Here is a 22,046-nt window from a genome sequence, read left to right on the forward strand (position 1 = left end):
TAAATAAATAAATAAATATTTTTAAAAAAACTAACGTTATTGGGTCTGTCTTCTATGGCAGGCACTGTGCTAAGCACACAACATCTCATTTTATCTTCACAGTAGTGCTAGGAGAGAGAAGCTAGTTTGATCCTCATTCTCTAGATGAAGAAACTCGGATACAGGAAAGTTAAGCACTGTAGTCCCCACTTAGCAGGGAACATGGGCCAAGACTCCCCCAGTGGCTACAAGAAACCACAGATAGGATCAAACCCTATATATGCTATATATTTTTTCCTATACATACATACCTATGATAATGCTCAATTAATAAATTAGATACAGTAAGGGTTTAGCAATAATAACTACTAATAAAATAGAACAATTATAAAAATATAATCTAAAATTATGTGGTTATTGTTTCTCTCTCTTTTTCACATTATCTTATTATACTGTACCATGGATAACTGAAACTGTGGAAAGTGAGACCACGGATAAGGAGGACCACAGAAACTTGCTTAGTTCACTTAGGTGCTCCATGGTGACCTCATAATCTAGGGCTTCTTCATTGCAGGGTAAGATAGTTTATTTCTTTTCTGAGGCTAACATCATGGAGGATGGAAACCAAAGGAGTCCTCTAGTTGTAACTCTATTTAAAAATTCTTTTAGATTGGGGTCAGCAGGTGGCGTGGTGGTTAAGACGCTGGACACTCCCACATTTGACAACCATGGTTCTAGTCACGAAACTGGTGGCTTGCTTTCTCACTTTTTCTCTCTCTCTGTTTCTCTCTGGTCAAAATTTAAATAAATGAATGAATGAGTAAATAAAATAAAAAAATATTAATTCTTCAAAAAAATCTTTTAGGTTTATTTGTTTATCAAGAGTGATTTTGGGACTAGCAGTTAGCGTAATGACTATGTCACTGGACTCCCACGTAGTCGACCGCGGTTCACGTCCCGGACCCAGTGGCTTAAAACTCATGCCGGGCACGTGTGCATGTGTGCCCAAGATCCCGAGAGGAGAATGGAGGAAAAGGGATTGTGGCATGACCATCCCCCCTGGGGGGTGATTTCTCGCTTTCTGTCTCTATGTCTCTCTCTGTCTGTCTGGCGAGCGCATGCGCCCTATAGCGAAAAACCTCTCCAAAAAAAAAAAAAAAAAAAAAAGAGGGATTTTATTTGGGTTGATTTATTTATTTATTTATTTTAATTTGACCAGAGAGGGAGTAGGGGGGAGAAAAAAAGCCACCAGGTCCAGGACTTGAACCATGGTTGGCCATGTGGGAGTCCCGTGCCCTTAACCACCATGCCACCTGCCGACCCAGCTTTTTTTTTTTTTTTCATGATAGTGTATGCACTTGTGTGAGAGAGAAAGAAAGAGCACTCTTGACTGTCATAACAATCTCTTATGACTCCACAATCCTCTTTCTCCATCCTTCCAGCTCATCAGGGTATGCTTTTACTCCTGTGTGTTTTCAGGCCCACATTGGATCCAACTCACAGTTGGTCAGGTGGCTTCCAACAACACTGCTGGATTCACTGTCAATTGCACTGTCAGGTTGAGCCCCTTCACTCTATTTTTATTTTTAAAAAAACTTAGTGTTAAAAGATATTTTTGCATAGGAGAGTTCATATTTTATTTCAATTAGGTTCAATTACTCCAATTTGTTGGTCATCAGCTGCATTAAGAAACCACATTCTGTAATGCTTAGTCAAGAAAGTACTGAATATAATAAAATAATGACCACATTAATCACATTTTTAAAGAATTATTTTATTTCATTTTATTCATCATTATTATTCTTTTTTAAAAAATCTTTCTAGAGAGAAAGAGAGAAAGTGAGAAAGCAAGCCAACTGGTCCAGGACTTGAACTGCAGTGGACCATGTGGGAGTCCAGCACCCTTAATCACCAAGTCACCTGCCAGTCCCCAATAATCACATTTTTATCTGCTTAATATAGAGCTGATTCTGTTTGGGTCTTTATCACAGAATTTTAAAGGCCTTAACATAGACAAATAGTCTTTCAAATTATCTTCCAAATCCTAAAAATAATACATATGGCTTATTAATAATAATAACTAAGACTTAAATAGTGCTTACATTATGCCAAGCATAGTTATAAGCACTTAAAGTATTTAATTCACACAAGCATCTTATGAAATAGGTTTTTTTTTTAAAAAGAATTATTTTATTTAACTTTATTTATTTATTTAAATTTGACCAGAAAGACAGAGAGAGAGAGAAAGTGAAAAAGCAAGCTGCCATGTCCAGGACTCAGACTGTGGTCAGCCATGTGGGAGCCCAGTGCCCTTAAACACCATGCCACCCTGGAGCCCCAGTCCACAAGTTGGATTTACTGCTGCCACAGGCGTACTCACGACAGTACCTGTCCCTCAGTCCCCTTCTCTTACCATAGGGTTAGCGAAGTCAGCTCAGAGTGCATGCAAGGAAGAGAAGGAATTGCCTAAGAAAATAAAATAGAAGACTGGTTCAAGGAAGAAGGCTGAAAACTGCCAGGACCATCAAACTGACCATCTCCACAGAGAAAGTTATGGCAAAAGAACAACTGAATCTTCTGCCTCTGTGATCCCATATACCTTGTTCCATCCAACACACTTGGCATCAGTAAGAGGGCAGGCCCAGGCATGGGCACTGAGACATTCCCTACCAGGGCAAACCCAGACTTCACAGAGTCACATATTGCATCCCCGTTGCAAGGCCAGTAGTGTACACACGAGCATGCTTTAAGACACAGTCTGAAGACTTCATAATACCCTTTGGTTTCCCACACTGTCCACAAATTGGTATCTTCCGTACAGAATTACAAAAATAGCAAAATGCTCTCTTCTTCTGCCTCCTCTGACACTTGTCACATTCCATTGAAGCATTACATGGATGTTTGGCTTAATCTATAGTACTTCTAGATGCTGCTCTTAGAATGCTTAATATGCTCAGTAGGCATTAGTTCTCTTGGCAAGAATCTTGCCCTTAATTTGCTTGTTTACAACAATGCCAACAGCATGCTGGGTAACATTGTAGACTCTTCCATTTTTGCCATGGTAACATTTGTTGGGTGTTCCTTTTTGAACAGTACCCATTCCCTTAATGTCTACAATATCACCTTTTGTGTAGATTCCCAAGTCCGTTGCCAAAGGAACCACTCCATGTTTTCTAAAAGGCCTGGAGAACATACATCGGTGCCTCTCCTCTTCCCCTTTGTGTTCCTCATTTTGGCTAATTACTGGAAAATGGCGGTTCTGTCCCGTTTTATTTCTAAATTTTCATCAAATGTTCATGTAACTTAAGTAGCTATAATATGTATGCTTTAGCAATTTACTCATTTATCTCTTCACAGCATGTGTCCTGAACACATACTTATGCCTAAATGCATTGATAAAGGTGACTGCCTCCTAGACATTTTCCAGAGATACAGCTTTAGAAATCATATTATTACAGATGCTTTATCCAGGAAATTTAATTTCTATTTGAATAAAGCTAATACTTCTCTATAAGATTCAAAAAAAGGGGGGGATCAGCAGGTGGCATGGTGGTCAAGGCACTGGACTCCCACACAGCTGACTGTGGTTCAAGTCCTACCGAGCGACTTGAATATCACACCGGACATGTGTACATATGTGCCCAAAATTCCAAGAAGAGAATGAAGGAGAAAGGAGTGCAGTGTGACCATCCCCCCAGGGGTTATTTCTTTGTCTCTCTCTGTCTCTCCACAAGAGCACTCACTCTATGCAAAACCTAATTAAAAAAAAAAAAAAAAGAAAGAAAAACAAAAGAAAAAAGTCCCAGCATTAACTGTTTTTTGCTTAGGTCTTAATTCTTTGGAACTATATATCGTCATTGCAGGGGAGGACAAAGGTGTAGGAGAGTTTCTCCAAACACAAGGACTTGCAAAACCTGTCTTTTCTCTTACTGTCACTCTTTTTCATCTGGAATGCCTATTTTCAAATAGACCTAAGTTTTCTTTTATTTTTTTATTTTTTTTCTTTTTTTGACAGGTTTTTGCTATAGGGCTCGTACGCTTGCCAGAGAGACAGAGAGACAGCAAGAAATCACCTCCCAGGGGGTATGGTGGCTTAAACTTATCCTGCAATCCCTTCTCCTCCATTCTCCTCTTGGGTCTTGGGCACGCACGCACACACACCTGGCGTGAGTTTAAGCCACCAGGTCCGGGACTTGAACTGTGGTCGACTACACGGGAGTTCAGCGACGTAGCCATTATGCTTACTGCTGGTCCCAAGACCTAAGTTTTCTTAAAATTTTACTCTTCCTCACCCTCTCTATTCTTCCAGGTCTCCAGCACACCTCTCCCAGGACTTCCATGTGTTGTTGCTCCCAGGTACATGGCTGCTTACACAAATTCCCAAGGAGCAAACATTGCAACATAAAAGGTTATACATTCATGTTGTGATTTTTCTCTTCTGTCTTTTTCCCCCATGTAAAACTCTCATGGAAGAGATATAAGTACACACTTGTTCTTTGTGTCTTTTGTGAATATCTGATAAAGAGCTGTTTCAGGGAGCGTACCTTTAACATCTCTGGTGTTAGAAATGCTCAGGGGTCACAGTCAAGGTGGGCGCACATGTGCAACTCACATTGTGAGGCGAGAGGGCCTCATGCTATGTCTCACGTGCCATTCAGAGCTAGTGCTATTTTCCGTGACGCAGGAAGCCTTAAGGTTTCCATCAGCTCTTTGGCAGCAATTGCGCATGAGATGCTAAAATTCATCTTAACTCAGGTGCGCTGTTATGATCTGAGGAGTGAACGTGCTAGACCTTGACCCTCGATGTCCATGCATCTCTCATGATGAGACAGAAAAATTAAAAACACAAGTTGTGCACGTGATGTGTGCACCTAAAGCACGATGAATTTGCAAAGACACGCAGTTCTGTGACTCAGTAGCCTTAATTAACCAGTATCCTGACCCGGACAGCTTCTGTGTTTCCAGAGCTAAGTACTGGTGGAGGGCAGGGTCGCATTCTATTGCTTGTAGGTTAGATATATATATATTTAACATATCCCAAATGTGTTTATTGGGCTGATTTCCCACTCATCTTGAGTTGGGATTCTTTTAGTGCTGCTGCCTCCTGAAAGAACATCCTTCTGTAAGCCTCGCTTTTCCTCCTGTAGGCTGGCAGAGGACAGTGGAGTAGCAGATGCGCAGAACTACTGTTTGTGCATGGCTGAAGACGGTGGTGATTTTATAGCATCCTGGGCACTTCACGTCCCTGAAGTAGGAATTTGGGCTACACCAGGCGCTTCTTGTGTTTCCTCTTCTCCTCTTCTGGAGAGGGATGAATGAGGTCCTTTGCAAGAGGCACGTTCTCATGGGGAGGTCGTCACCGCCAGAAAAAAGCACTTATAGGTCAGATATTGATAAAGGAGGAAGGAATCCAAGATTAAGGCAAGGAAATAGAGACGAGCTCACAAAGTAAATCCTCAGGGAGAATTGATAGCCGTTTATTATTACAAAGCAATACGTATGGTAGCAAATTAGAAAAGGAAGACAAACATTAAAAGCAGTAAAACAGTGGGCCAGCTCTTAGTCCAATGACTGAGCACTGCACATAGGGAGGTGGATCCCACATGACCCACCAAGGTTCAAATCCTGTCCTCAGGGCTTGGATGCTTGTGTGTGCATGCCTAAAATCCTGATGGGATAAAGCAGTGGAGGTAAAGGGGATGCCCTATTGGGGGGAGGGGGTGCTCATTCTCTCTTCCCTTGTAAGCACAAGTGCCCCTGATAATAAAATAATTTAAAAGGAGTTGGCAAGTGGCATGGTGGTTAAGGGCACTAGACTCCCACATGGTCAACCATGCTTCAAGTCTCGGACCTAGAGGCTTGATTTCTCACTATCTTTCTCTCTCTCTGTCCCTTTCTGGTCAAATTAAAATAACTAACTAAATAAATAAATAAATTCCTAAAAAATAATTTTAAAATAAACCAATATATTTCTACCAACAGGAAATAACCACTGTTGAGTTTTAGAAGACTGATATTCTTCCACATCTTCTCTAGGCATGTGGGTGTGCTTGCTAAATGAGAGTGCACTGTATTCGCGTTCTAAGTCAATCTCTATCTTTTCCTTGTTAAGATGTCTTTAGTTTTCATCTGATAAAAAACTAGATCAAATCCAAATTTCCTAGAGACCTCAAAATATTTTGCAGGGCATGTGTAACCCAAGATGTCTCTGGTGTCTGGTTGTGTTACTTAAGTTTTAGTTAAAGTCTAGCATAGTGTCAAATGAAGATAGATTGAAGAAATTCAGCCAGCTGTCCTGCAAACGGCTGCATTTTCTTGGTATGTTTGGCCATTTCTTCATGGTACTGCTTAGCTTCTCCTGTATCTTATGCCTCTTCTAAATTGGAAATTTAACTTCTGATTTGAAGTCTTACAGGGGAAACAATGAGTACCTGAAGATTTTGTGAAGCCCATGAAATGATGACTATCATAAAAAGTGACCTGCAAGAGGGGCCAGCAGGCAGCATGATGGTTAAAGCAGTGGACTCGTACATGTGTGACCATGGTTCCAGTCCCAGACCTGGTGGCTTCAAACTCACACCAGGCACGTGTGCATGTGTGCCCACAATCCCAGGAGGAGAATGGAGGAGAAAGGATTGTGGCATGGCCATCCCTCCAGGGGTGATTTCTCACTTTCCCTCTCACAGTCACTCTCTGTCTCTTTAGCAAACGAATGTGCCCTACGGTAAAAAACTTAAAAAATGACGTGCAAGAATACATCAAATGCCAAGAAGCAGGAGAGAAAGAACACAGCAAAGAGACCATGGTGGCTGGAGCTGAGCGATATTGTCATGGCCACTGAGAGGGATCATTGTGGGAACCCAATAAAATAACTGGAGATATCAACTGGGAGCTAAATTCCCACATGAGCAAATGAAGACTTAGAGGAATTACAATTTGGGCTTGCATTTAAATGTGATCACACTTATAATCACAGGCTGGTTACTTTTGGGTTACAAATGAAAAGATGATTCAAGATAAGTATAAAGGTAATACATGAACATGATTAAAATAAATCACACTATATTGGGATATATAAAATAAAAAGTGAAGTTTCCTTTTTCTAATCCCAGCTGTCCCCCTCCTTACATTGCTAACAGTTTCTGCTGTTATTAATGACTATTTTTATTATTTTTAGAAAAGAATTATTTTATCCAACATTATTTATTTGTTTTTATTTGATTTGATCAGAAAGAGACAGAGTGAGAGAGAAAGAGAGAGGGAAAGTGAGAAATCAAGTCACCAGGTCTGGGACTCGAACCATGGCCAGCCATGTGGGAGTCCAGTGCCCCCAACCACCACAACGCCTGCCAGCCCCCATTATTATAATTTTTAAAAATGTGATTATGCTTCCAGTTTTTATTTTCCTTCAAATTCAAGCATTTACCATTGGCCTCTAGGTACAAAATGGAAAGTATTTAGAACTCGAATGCTCTTCATCTCTCCTGCTTAGCTATTTTTCTCATTAAAAGTTTATTTCTTGGGGGCCAGCAGATGGCACAGTGGTTAAGGATGCTGGCCTCCCACATGGCTAACCACAGTTTGAGTCCTGGACCTGGCAGCTTGCTTTCTCACTTTCCCTCTCTTTCACTCTCTCTCACTCTGTACCTCTCTGGTCAAATGAAAATAAATAAATATATGAATAAAGTTAAAATAAAATAATTATTTTTTTAAAAAGTTTATTTCTTCCATGAGAGAGGAAGACAGAGTTAGAGAAAAAGAAAGAGAAAGAGACCCTCAGCAGAGTCTTCAAGCTGCAATTCTCCCCTCAGCAATAGGCAGTCAGGATCACGAGCTCATGTGCAACTCCTGTTTGCACAGGACTCCTCAGGATGCAAACCCAGGACCTTTCCATATGGCTTCAGCATCACTGAGCATTGTATTACCACTGCACCACCAAAGCTGGATAACTCCTATTTTTTTTAAATTACTTTATTTAACTTTATTTATTTATTTCAATTTGACCAGAGAGGGAGAGAGAGAGAGAGAGAGAGAGAGCAAGCTGCCAGGTCCGGGACTTGAACCATAGTCAGCCATGTGGAAGTCTAGCACCCTTAACCACTAAGCTCACAACTCATATTTTTAATTACATTAGTATTTGTATTAATTACAAGTTTCTAAAACCCTAATTTAGTCTCTGTCCTTTGTCTATAGATTGATAGTAATTGAAACTTATGTGAACCATTTATGAAATTATTATGTTAGTACAAATCTCTCTAGAAATAAATGGTATGATTGAACTTATAGAGGGGAAAATGTAATTCTCAATTCTGAACATTTTGTCACTCAGATAAGATTGGTTCTCACACTTCTATTTAAAGAATTGCCTCTAATTTTATTTTTCACGTCTGTAAATCTTTCTGGTTCATATCAAGTAAGTGAAATTTCTTGTATCTCATGTTTTCTCCTCTCTTGGCTTATTTTTGGATTTGCTAGGTTATTTTACAGGTAACTTTCTTTTTTAAAACAATTTAATTTTATTATTACTATTTTTTTTCCATGTGCTATAGAGATGTGCACTCACCAGAGAGAGAGAGAAAGAGGGAGAAAGTGAGGAAGCAGCCTCCAGGTCCCGGTCCAACTTGAGCCATGGTTTAGTCATGTGGGAGTCCAGCACCTTAACCATCACGCCACCTGCTGGTCCCTACAAGTAATTTTTTCTAATTGTATATGTGGTTGCTAAACATTCTGCATTCTGACATGTCTGCAAGTGTCTTCTTTAACCCTCACACTTGACTGAAATTTGGCTGGATATAGAAAACTAGGTACAAAATAGGTTCCCCTCAGGTTTGGGTCCAGAGGGCCATTCTCTGGACTGAAGGTCTTCTAGGCTAACCTTTGCTGGACAGCTCTGCCTTTTCCCCTGAGCTGTTGCGAGGGTCCAGATTTATCTCAAACTCGCAGTTGCTTTTCTTGGCCCCTGAACTTCCTCACAGTAGCCCTCCTGTACAAGTGTCCTATGTTCTTTGGAAAGCAAAAACTGTCTGTTATTCCATTAGAAGGAGAGAGAGAGAGCCCCATCCATTTCAGCCACCCCAAATGCAATTCTGTTTTTTTTTTTTTAAGTCTTTTAAAAATACCAATTTTGTGAGAGGGCATGTGTGCTTGCCAGAGAGAGACAGAGAGGATGGCCATGCTGAAATCCCTGCTCCATTTCTCCTCTTGGGATCTGGGGCACACTCACATGCACCTGGTGTATCCTTCAAGCCACTGGGTCTAGGACTCGAACCATGCCGTTGGCTTTGTGGGATCTGGCCACCTTCACCACCACTCCACCACCTGGCCTCCAAATGCAGTTCTTTAACATCCCAGGTTAATCTGTAGGTTCTGAGCCAGAATCATCTGAGGGATTCCCTTGTCAAGGTCTGCCTTTAACTCTGCAGTTCGGGCATTTATCATCTCTGCTACAGCCTCCCCACTTACCAGATGCCTTTTCTTTCTATCAGTTAGAATTCTTCAGATTTTCTGCCTTTTTTGATGACTTTTTTTCTTTTGAGAGATTTTTGCTAGAGGGCATGTGCGCTCACTGGAAAGACAGGGACAGAAAGTGAGAAATCACTGCCCGGGGGCTTGGCCACACTGCGATCCCCTCTCTTTCATTCTCCTCCCAGGATGTTGGGCATGCATTCACACATGCCTGGCATGAGTGATGTTCTCTCACTTTCCTACTCTCTGTCTCTCTCTGGCAAGCACACACGCCCTCTAGCAAAATTGTTATTTTAAGCTGCTGGGTCCAGGACTCGAACCACATCTGACTATGTGGAAGTCCAGAGACCTAACCATTATACTATCTGCTTGTCCTGGTGACTCTTAGTCTTATTTTTCACTGCTGTACTGGTTTTCACTTTGAAACTAATTTTTTGGGGCCATACTCATATTCCTGAGTCATATGAAAATGTTATTTGTGTTTCCTATTTTTTTTACATTGAACATGATTACTTTTGTAATAATTATTATCTTTTATTTTGGAGAGGTTTTTGCTATAGGGCACGTGCATTCGCCAGAAAGACAAAGAGAGACAGAGAGACAGAAAGCAAGAAATCACCCCCCAGAGGGACGGCCACCCTCAATCTCTTCTCCTGTTTTCTCCTCTTGGGATCTTGGGCATGGACGCACACGTGCCCGGCATGAGTTTAAGCCACTGGGTCTGGGACTCGAACTCTGGTTGACTACATGGGAGTCCAGCGACATAGCCATTATGCAAAGTGCTGGTCCCTAGTTTCGTAATTATAAATAAAACAAGGTGTACATGTAGGAGGGTGTTTTAGTTTAGTTTAGGCTTTTTTTTTTTTTAAGTCTTTCCTATAAGATGTGTGTGCTTGCCAGAGAGAGACAGAGAGAAAGTGAGAAGTCGTTCCATTGGGAGATGGCCATGTCACAATCCCTTCTCCCTCATTCTCCCCTCAAGATTTTGGGCTTGTACACACATGCCCCTGGTGTAATTTTCAAACTGCTAGGCTGAGACTCAAACCATGGTCAGCCATATGGGAGTCCAGCACCTTAACCACCATACTACCTGTTGGCCCTAGGTGTGTGTGTCTTAAAGAAATAATGATGATTCCGTCATGTGCAGATAGAAAGCAAGGCTGTACACCAGAGCAGAAATGGAGGTTTTCAGCTGTTTCTCTTGTCCTTCTCTTCCCCTATCACGTTCAAGGATAACCATTTCCATGCACACTGACTTTACCCAAACCCCCGAGCAAAATCAAATGAAGAACACAAAAAATTTACTGAGCACGTACTACGCGCAAGCCTAGGCAGTGTGACCCCAAGAGAGCTGCTGCAGGTGAGAGCAGACCTCAGAGGGGACAGTAGCAAAAGTCCAGCTCTGCGTTCGCTCCATCCAGTGAGTCCAGCTTGCTTTGTACTAGTGGATCCCCGAGAGACCGAGTTAGTTCTGGGCCTCCTTCCAGGTGTTCTAATCTCTGAGACTATAAATGTCATGTTACCCATTTAATCGGATTCTGAAAGGACTTCTTGGCAGAAAAATATGGGAACTACTGTGGCAGATCAACTACAAAGACAGACCAGTTTATTGGTTCGGGCTTCAGACGAAACCCTAGATGAAACTAAAATTTGCTGTAAGAAAAATGTGATAAATCTAGTATTACTTAAAAGCTTCTAAAGCAATGGCAAATAATGACAATAATAAGTTGCATACCTCTTCCACGTGCACAACTGCTGCCCTGTGACTTCAAAGAAAGTTCCTCAAGTCCAGAGGGAGACGCACAGCTCTGCTGTGGAGATATTTATGGGGCTATTACGGCGCCTCGGATGTCCCTGTTATACCCACCATTCGAACCTTCAGATTTCCAGGACCACAGAAAACAAAGACTGGAGGCATTTTTAAAGGGGGTTTGCTTTTTCCTGTAGCACAAATGATTGGGTTCGCATTGTTGTCATTAATTTTAAATTCTCATTAAGAATTTTACTTATATCATACATGCTTCATCCATTTTAAAAGATTAAGAGGCAGACCTGGTAAAGTCTTTCAACCAGCCGTAAGTGGAGGCAAGAGTGGGTAGCGATGTGGCTACTTTAATAAACGTCACCGAAGGAAAGCGCGTGGGGCTTACCCGTGGAGTTTAGCAGAATAAGGGAAATCGGATAACCTGATTTGGTGTGGAGAGGGCTTTCCCTTCACTACTGACTTAGATCTGTTGAATCTGAAGGCAGCAAATCACTTGTGAAAGGGTTTGCCTTGCTTCACGCCTTCCCCTCCACGTCTCCTCTGCATCCCAGCCTTGCAGCTCTGCAAAACTCACGTGCGGAGCCAGAGCACCCAAGTTTCCTGTCACCCAGCTTAAGTCTAGCGTGATTTACGGTACCCTCAGCACAGAGAAAGAAGTGTGGGAACACCCTTTCCTATGTTCTCTGCTTTCTGTGCTCCGTCCCCACCCTGGAATGAACTCGAAGTATTAGGGAAAATGTATCCCTTTCAAACTGTTGTGCGATCTATTTTGTGTTTCAGAAGAGAAAGAGAAAAACACTGGCTTTAAGATACAGCTGTAAGATACATCGATATGTGTGCATTTTTGTTAAAGACTTCAAGTATTTCCTTATATGATTCATCGTTTTGTTTATTACTCTTTTATAGCAATTCAGGCATTAAGTCAGTTCATTATACACACACCGAAATGGAGACTTTTTAAAAAAGAATTATTTGTTTAATTTATTATCGTTATTATTATTGGTGTTATTATCAATATTATTTTAATTTGACCAGAAAGTGAGGGAAAGTGAGAAAACAAGTCACTGAGTCTAGGACTTAAACCACAGTTGGCCATGTGGGAGTTCACCCCCTCAACCACCACCATGCCACCTGCCAGCCTCAGGAGGCTTTTACATTTTTTTTTACTTCTTCTTATTTTTTTTTAAATAATTATTATTATTTTTTAAATAATTATTTTATTTAATTTTATTTATTTATTTTAATTTGACAGAGAGAGAAAGCCAGGAGAGAGAGAGAGAGAGAGAGAGAGAGAAAGTGAGGAAGCAAGCTGTCAGGTCCAGGACTTGAACCATGTGTGGGTCCAATGCCTTAACAGTCACACCACCTGCTGTCCCCACCCCAGGAGACTTTTTTAAAAAGTGTATTTATTTTCATCATACGGGAGATAAATGGTGATCAGAGGTACTGTCTATGGGACTTTCAAGCTATGATCCTGCAGCCAGCCAGAATCACAAGAATAGCCACAGGCACACCTAACATATTCAGGTAGACCCAGGACATGAGCCCAGAGCCTTCTCATGTGCTATAACATTGCACAGCAGCACCTCTACTGCCTACGCCACTGCCACTGGGCCAAAACATCTTAAAAATCACATTGCTATTCTCATACCGAACAAAATACTGACATTTCCTTTGTATCGTCCAATATTTAGGCAATATTCCAATCGCTAAGATTATCTCAAAAATGCTCGTTATAAGTGGTTGTTCAGGTCAAAGTCCGCACATTATTTGGTTGTTTTATCTCTTAAATCTCTCTCTCTCTCTTTCTTTCTTCTTTTACATTTATTTATTTATTTATTTATCTACTTATTTGTTGTGATTTTCAGGCAATCAGGACCAAGACTCGAGTCATGGTTGACCATGTGGGAATCTAGCACCCTAACCACCACACCACCTGCTGGCCCCTTAAGTATCTCTTAATACTCCTTTCCCTTTCTTTTTTTACAGCATTGACTTATTGAATAAATAAGATCAATTTTCTAATAGTCTATCTGGCATTAGTCTTTTAGTGAACCAGATTTAGAAAAGAGGCACCTACTCCTGTATCTTAAGAAAAATCCCTTGAAGCAAGTGGAACCTGTATTAACATAACCATAATGGTAGAAAAACAGGAGTGCTTGGGACCAGCAGTTAGCGCAATGGCTATGTCACTGGACTCCCATGTAGTCGACCATGGTTCATGTCCTGGACCCGGTGGCTTAAAACTCATGCCGGGCACGTGTGTGTGCATGTCCAAGATCCCGAGAGGAGAACAGAGAAAGGATTGCGGTGTGGCCATCCCCCTTGGGGGGTGATTTCTTGCTTTCTGTCTGTCTCTCTCTGTCTGTCTGGTGAGCACACACACCCTGTAGCAAAAACCTCTCCAAAAAGAAAAAAGAAAAACAGGAGTGCCAAGAATTTGAGTGATGTGCTTAAGGAGATCCCAGACTGAATCCTTATGACTTCAATTTCTTTCTTATTTCTTTCAAATATTTAGCAGTTGTTATACTGGATATTCTTGACTTTTTTGTGTGTGTGGTAGAGTAAGTATGGTAGAATGTTGTAAATTTATGTGGTTTCAAAAAGTAGACTTGTCTATTTCAGCTTGCAAGTAATTTGTTAACAAAGTTGACTATAAGCTCCACATTGACAAGGTTAGGTCTGCCTTACTTCGCACAATATTCCTAGGACTTGGCAGAGTCTGGCATAGTTTAATGCTCAAAGAATGTTTGTTGAATGAATGAATGAGCAAGTATGTGTTGTGTTTCCCCAAGTGTGATAAAGTCTGGAGTCTGAAGAGTGCCTCACCATTTACAAATCTCCTGGGTAGAGTAGCATATTTGATCATGCAACAACCACATAAAATAAATACCATAATCTCCACTGAACATGCAAAAAAACAAGATGGAAAACTTTACTCAAGCATGCACAAGGCATAAATAAAAGTGAGATGAGGTTCCAGGATGCTTGCTTTTCATCAGCTGTCCAACTCTTTACACAGCTTCACCCACTGATAGGGCAGACATGCTTGGTACTCTTCAACTTGCGAAGCCTCTTGGCTCATTTGACCTCTTTGGCAACCATCCAAGGTAGGAGCGGCTATCTCAACTTTATAGACAAGGAAACTGAGCCCAAGTCACTTGACTACTAAGATAAGTCTAAGTTGGCTCCAGGTTTTCTAACTTCAAATGCACTTTTGTTTCTACTACACAACTGGTTATAACGCTCTGTTGTCTGTCCCCCTTCCTTATTCCACTGCACGGATGTAAACCCACCATCTTTTCCACCTCCCTAAGTCCATTCATGTCCCTCTGGGTGGCCATGCGTGCTGCAGCCATATTTATATGTCATATCTTCTGCCCATTTGGATCTCATCAACTAGTCTCTATCACTGCCTTACTGCCTCCCTGCATGCAGAACCAGGGTTTTCTCCTTCATATGCCTAATCTTACCATCTTAAGGAGGTGAGGCTGATTGGGCATTTAACTGGTCAGAATTTTGGATGCACTTTGTTTCTAACAGGAATCCAGAAATTAACACACTAAGGGAGTTTGCTATTTGTCTGGAATCAATTATTATTTTAAAAATAATTATTTATTTCATTTTGATCAGAGAGAGACAGAGAGAGAGGAGGGAAAGTGAAAAAGCAACCAGATCCAGGACTCGAACTGTTGTCAGTCATGTGGAAAACCATGCCACTGCCAGCCCCATGGAATCAATTATTATGCATCTAAGGTGAGCAACTATTTGAGACACTGACATAGAATTTCAGCCTGGAGGCTGATATTCAGAAACTGGTACAGAATTTATAGAAGTTTTTTGTTATAGGGCGTGTACATTCCACCAGAGAGAAAGTGAGAAATCACCCCTCAGGGGAGATGGCCATGTCACAATCCCTTCTCCTCCACTCTCCTCTTGGGATTTTGGGCACAGACATGTGTGCCTGGCATGATTTTCTTTTTTTTTTCCTTTTTTTTTTTTTTTGGGAGAGGTTTTTGCTATAGGGTGTGTGCACTCACCAGAAAGACAGAGAGAGACAGAGAGACAGAAAGCAAAAAAATCACCCTCCAGGGTGGATGACCATGCCACAATCCCTTCTCCTCCATTCTCCTCTCAGGATTTTGGGTACGCACACACACGCACCCAGTGTGAGTTTAAGTCATGGGTCCAGGACTCGAACTGTGGTCAACTTCATGGGAGTCTAGCAACATAGCCATTATGCCAACTGCTGGTCCTGATTTTCAAGCCGTGGGTGGGACTTGAGCAGCATGGCCAGCCATGAGGGATCCAGTGCCTTAACCTCCACACCATCTGCTGGCCCAGAATAATCTATATTTCTAAAACCAAATGAAGGTCAGCCTGTGTCCGGATGGTTAAAGGAATTGGATCCTGCATGGCCCCAAATCAGGTGACTTGAGAAATACACTGGCGCATGTGTGTAATTGCCCAAAATCCAAAAAGGAGGAAAAACGAAGGAATTGCAGCATGACTATCCCCCATGGCAGTGGAGGTGCTTCTTTTCTCTCTCTCTCTCTCTCTGTCTCTCTCTCTCTGTCTCTCTCTCTCTCTCTCTGTATATATATATATATATATATATATATATCTTTCTCTGTGGAGTATATACTCCTCTGGCAAATATAATAAAACAAAAACAGTGGGGCCCGCACATGTCATAGGGGTTACGTTGCTGACTCCTTCCCACATGGCCAACGGCAGCTCCAAGTGCTGGACCCAGTGGCTTGAAAATCAGTCCAGGCGCGTGTGCATGCTTGCCCATGATCTCAGGAGAAGAATGGGGAGAAGGGACTGCAGCGTGGCCATCACCCCTGGGGGCTAATCTTCACTCCTCTCTCACTGTCTCTGTCTTTCTCCAGTAAGTGCAAAAATCTCTTTTAAAATAATCAAAACAAAACAAAATAACACCCAGCAGTAACAAACTATTGGAGAAGCATCCAGTGCTTAGATGTTAACAGGACGATGAAAACCTGGAATTTAGAGAAGATATTCATCATTTTGGGCATATACTCACGCACACCCCCACACACATACCCCGCCCCGTTTTTCCTTAACAAACTGCTCACCAGCAATTTATAACTGACTTTTTTTTCCTAGATTCATTCTTAAAAGATTCTTTTTAAAATGGTTCAATACATGTATTTCAATTTGACCTTGAACTCAGGTCTCAGTTATGTGAGAATATAGGGTTTTATGTGTCCACCCCCATTGCACCTTTGGAAAATTACTTTGAAATGTTTGGAAGGTTTGCATTGTAGGGAGGATTGGCGGGTGGGAGCAGTTTTATTATGCACGTTCTTTTATGGGTTGTGGCCAGATATTTTCAATGTGCTATTATCCTAGGTTTTATAGAGTTTTTGGACCCTGTGGATATAAACGTCTGGGAATAAATGGTTGAATGTGAGTGAAGCTATATGCTATTCTGCCTGGGAAGAAATATATTTGTGCTGTGTTTAAAAATGTAATGAATTATCCGCAAAAGAAGTAATAATTTAATAAATACACGAACTACATATAAACCAAATGAAAGAGTTTTTTTAAAAAGCCCTTCTACTGATTGCCTACCAGTGTTTCGTTTGTGGTTTATCTCCATGCAGTGATCAAATCACAGAGCTGCTTGTCTTCACAGCTGGTCACGTCTGCCACTTAGGCCTCGGCGAAGGAGACTAGCGAACGAAGGGGAAGATTCTGCCACTTACATACTTCCAGGGGTTAGGCTGAGGAGGGACATGAAATGGGATTTCATGGTACTCACTTTCGAAGGGGAAGAAAATCAATGTGTCTGTGATGCATTCCTCTTTGGAAAATTTTCTTAATTCTATCTTTCTCAGACTTTAGTACTATGATTAACTGTCAAAATATTCTTTTAGAACCAAGTCCCTCTCTTGTAGCCTGACTTTCTTGCTCTTTATCTTCTTTCCTTCCTTCTTTTCTCAGCCTCCGCCGGAAGCTGACACATCTCAGCATGTGCGTGTTGACAACCCTGTCTCCCCTTCATTCCTGAGCCCATATATTTCACCAGTGTGGGTTCCAGTTCCGTTCAGCTGGTCTTACTTCTATGCCAGCTCTGATGTGAATATGGACAGGAACCTCTTTTCATCTCTACAGGTAGGATAATCTCTGTTCCTCAAACTTTTCCAGGTGTCCCAAGAAGAGTATTTTTTGTGCTTGTGCTTTGCCTGGGACAAGCTTTTTGAGGGCCCAGAAGGATCTTACTCCCTCTCTCTCTCTGGTAGCTGCAGCTCTATCAGGGAGCTAGCATCGTATCCTAGATCCCAGGGTAGCAGCAGCACGTGTACTTCTGGGAGAATTGTGCCTGAGTGACATTCAGTTTGATTTTGCTCTTCAGATTGAAATTAATCCAGGCTGAAGAAAGAAGTGATAGGGAGAAGAAAAAAGAGAGAGAAGGGGAGCGAAAGAAAAGGGGGACGAGAACACATGTACGTGTTCAAACCCTAATAGGATTGGGTGAGAGCCATTGAATACCTGGCCCACTGCAACTGTAAAGTCTGCTTTCGCCATCAGGAGTGGGGTTCAGCATCTGGAAGTGATTTCAGTCTGTGATTACCTTTGGACTGCAATGCTTGTTGGTTCTTTACTAACAAGCAAGCACAGACCCAAAGCAAGTCTTTCATGCTAACAAGCAAACAAGCCATCAGGCTACAGATTTCAAAACCAGAGGCAGGAGGCGGATGTGAAGTGGATCAAAATTCTGCGGCTTCTCAGGAGGAAAAGAAGTTGTGGGGTGGGGTGGGGGGTGGCTTTGTCCTCCTAAGCCCCTTCTCAAAGCACATGGAGAAGCAACCATTATTTCATAGATCATATGTCCACCATGTATTTCTAAACTCTTGGAATACAACTAACACTGCCTGGGGCAAATAGCAAAAGACAGGAAACTCTGTTCAACTCCAGAATATAGCACTGGTGAGCAACGTGTCTGTAGATTACCGTCCTTCTGAAATACCCGAGTGAGACAATCTGAGACCATAATGCCCTTTTCATGTGGAGTCCCTCAGAAATGCCAAGTATGCCCAAGTAGCTTTTGGTTATTCATGTTCACAAAACACCCTTTGAGAATGTGAGCAAGGAACCCAGGCTCCATGCAGGTCAGCAGCATACTGAACTGCAGTGCTGGAAGCCACATGACTGACCATAGGTTTGGGTCCCCGGCCCATAGGTTCGGATCCCCGGCCTAGTCAACCTAAAACACACCGGGTATAGGCGTATAATATCCTGATGAGCTAGAAGCCTGGGGAAAGGGGGTGGCCATGTGATGAGCTCCTGTTGAAGGTGTTTCTCTTTCTCTCTCTCTCGTATGTGTGTACATGGTCTCTATCATGAAAAAATAAACTTTAAAAATTATGGGCAAGGAATGGAGATGAAGTGTAAAAGATCAACTTTGCTTGGCAAAATCTAACTCACTCTTGCCTACGCACTTCTTCAATAACCTGTTTAAATTCTGAGAAGCCTTATTTCATTGGAAGCCAACTACTAGTATGAGGTCTACCTAACCTATGATTATAATTTCTTTAATAATTATTTTTATTTCATTTCATTTATTCATTCATTTTTTTATTTTTTAATATGACCAGAGAGAGACAGATGGGGGTTAGTGAGAAAGCAAGCCACCAGGTCTGGGACTTGAACCCTGGTCAACCAAGTGGGAGTGTCCAGCGCCTTAACCACCATGCCACCTGCTGGTTCCTCCCTATGATTATACTTTACATACCCTGTCGTCATAAAAAACACTGTCCATGGGGCCAGCAGAGAGTGTAGTGGTTATGTCGCTGGGAAAAGGGGGACGAGAACACATGTACGTGTTCAAACCCTAATAGGATTGGGTGAGAGCCATTGAATACCTGGCCCACTGCAACTGTAAAGTCTGCTTTCGCCATCAGGAGTGGGGTTCAGCATCTGGAAGTGATTTCAGTCTGTGATTACCTTTGGACTGCAATGCTTGTTGGTTCTTTACTAACAAGCAAGCACAGACCCAAAGCAAGTCTTTCATGCTAACAAGCAAACAAGCCATCAGGCTACAGATTTCAAAACCAGAGGCAGGAGGCGGATGTGAAGTGGATCAAAATTCTGCGGCTTCTCAGGAGGAAAAGAAGTTGTGGGGTGGGGTGGGGGGTGGCTTTGTCCTCCTAAGCCCCTTCTCAAAGCACATGGAGAAGCAACCATTATTTCATAGATCATATGTCCACCATGTATTTCTAAACTCTTGGAATACAACTAACACTGCCTGGGGCAAATAGCAAAAGACAGGAAACTCTGTTCAACTCCAGAATATAGCACTGGTGAGCAACGTGTCTGTAGATTACCGTCCTTCTGAAATACCCGAGTGAGACAATCTGAGACCATAATGCCCTTTTCATGTGGAGTCCCTCAGAAATGCCAAGTATGCCCAAGTAGCTTTTGGTTATTCATGTTCACAAAACACCCTTTGAGAATGTGAGCAAGGAACCCAGGCTCCATGCAGGTCAGCAGCATACTGAACTGCAGTGCTGGAAGCCACATGACTGACCATAGGTTTGGGTCCCCGGCCCATAGGTTCGGATCCCCGGCCTAGTCAACCTAAAACACACCGGGTATAGGCGTATAATATCCTGATGAGCTAGAAGCCTGGGGAAAGGGGGTGGCCATGTGATGAGCTCCTGTTGAAGGTGTTTCTCTTTCTCTCTCTCTCGTATGTGTGTACATGGTCTCTATCATGAAAAAATAAACTTTAAAAATTATGGGCAAGGAATGGAGATGAAGTGTAAAAGATCAACTTTGCTTGGCAAAATCTAACTCACTCTTGCCTACGCACTTCTTCAATAACCTGTTTAAATTCTGAGAAGCCTTATTTCATTGGAAGCCAACTACTAGTATGAGGTCTACCTAACCTATGATTATAATTTCTTTAATAATTATTTTTATTTCATTTCATTTATTCATTCATTTTTTTATTTTTTAATATGACCAGAGAGAGACAGATGGGGGTTAGTGAGAAAGCAAGCCACCAGGTCTGGGACTTGAACCCTGGTCAACCAAGTGGGAGTGTCCAGCGCCTTAACCACCATGCCACCTGCTGGTTCCTCCCTATGATTATACTTTACATACCCTGTCGTCATAAAAAACACTGTCCATGGGGCCAGCAGAGAGTGTAGTGGTTATGTCGCTGGACTCCCACATAGTCTACCATAGTTCAAGTCCCAAAGCTGGTGGCTTAAAACTCATACTGGGTATGTGTGTGCATGCCCAAGATCTCGAGAGGAGACCGGAGGAGAAGGGATTGTGGCATGGCCATTCCCCTGGGGGGTGATTTCTCACTCTCTGTCTCTGTCTCTCTCTATCACTCCAGCAAGTACATGTGCCCTTATAGCAAAAAGTTAAAAAAACAAAAACAAAATACACAAACAAAAAAATAACACTGCCCATGAGATTTTAGCATTAACCAATTTTTATGAATCCTATGAGGAGGCAAGTCAGACTTTAAAAGCAGAAGGTTTAAAAGGAAATATATTAGATTTAAAAAAACAGTAACGGAGCATAATGACAATGATAGGCACCAAAACTTCTTTAGTATCTATAAGGTACCAAGCGCTACGCTAGGGCTTATGTGATCCCTTTTATTTCATTTCACCCAGTGCTCTAAGTTCTCTTATTACCCCAGTTTGCAAATAAGGAAATGGAGTTTTAGGGAAATGTCTTGCTTAAAGCCATAGGACTAGGAAAAGGCAGAACCAGCATTCAAACCCAGGGGTCACAGGAGAACGTGGAGAAAATGTGCTGGCTTTGTTCTAGGTCACTCTCTCAATAATCCAAAATATGACTCAGCTTTCCCTGGGATTTGTAATAAGGTATATGCCCATGGCTCACGTGTGGAACTGCATCAGTAGTGAGCTTCTGGAGGGATACACTGGCTTTCAGTTATATGTACTCCCAGCTCACTCAAAAACTGGAGCCAGAGTTATGTCAGAATGACAGAACCCTTCATTTGCTGCTTGTGTTCCTTGTGATAATGAGGCTAGGTTTAATTTCCCAGTGACCCTACCTCCTGGCATTCAGGCCCTGTGGAAGCCCTTCACATTGAGGGTGGAAATGTGGATAGACCTAATGCCTCACCTCTCCCTTTGCTTTGTTTTGCTGTAGGACATGTGGGCTTGCTGCTTGCTGGAGAGACAGAGGTGAGAGGAGGTGAGAAGGTACACACCATGGAGGATGGCCACACTGCACTCCCTTTTCATTCACTCTCCTCTCAGGACTTTTGGCATGCACACTTTCGTGCCCAGTGTGGTTTTTCAGGCTGCTGGGCCCAGGACTCGAACCACACAGTGATGTGGGATCCAGCTGCCTTACCCACTACACCACCGGCTGTCTATGATTTGCTCATGATGAGTAGAATGGGGCAAAATCAGGAGGATGGCAATACTGAGATTAGGTTAGGAAACGACTTGCTTTCTTTCTGGTTCCCTCTGAAGCCAGCCGGCTGCCATGCCGTGAGCTGCCCTCTGAACAGGCCTGACATCTTCAATAAACAGCCTGCGAGGACCGGAAACAGGACTGGACTGCTTCCTGGAAACAGCTGGGAAAGTCAGCTTGGATGTGGATCCTCCCTGGGATGACCCTCGAGGTGACTGAAGCACTGGCCAGCACCTTGCTAGCAACCTCGGGGAGACCTGTAGTTGGGACACCCTGTCAAGCCACACCAGGATTCCCGGCAACCAGAAACTAAGGTAATAACTACCTTTTGTAATGTTTGTGCTTCTTTCTTTCATGAGGGAGAGAGAGACAGGGACTCACAACCACCCCTAACTGG

Source organism: Tupaia chinensis, unplaced genomic scaffold (assembly GCF_000334495.1).
Source record: "Tupaia chinensis unplaced genomic scaffold, TupChi_1.0 Scaffold000350_1, whole genome shotgun sequence".
In the NCBI taxonomy this organism is placed as follows: Eukaryota; Metazoa; Chordata; class Mammalia; order Scandentia; family Tupaiidae; genus Tupaia; species Tupaia belangeri.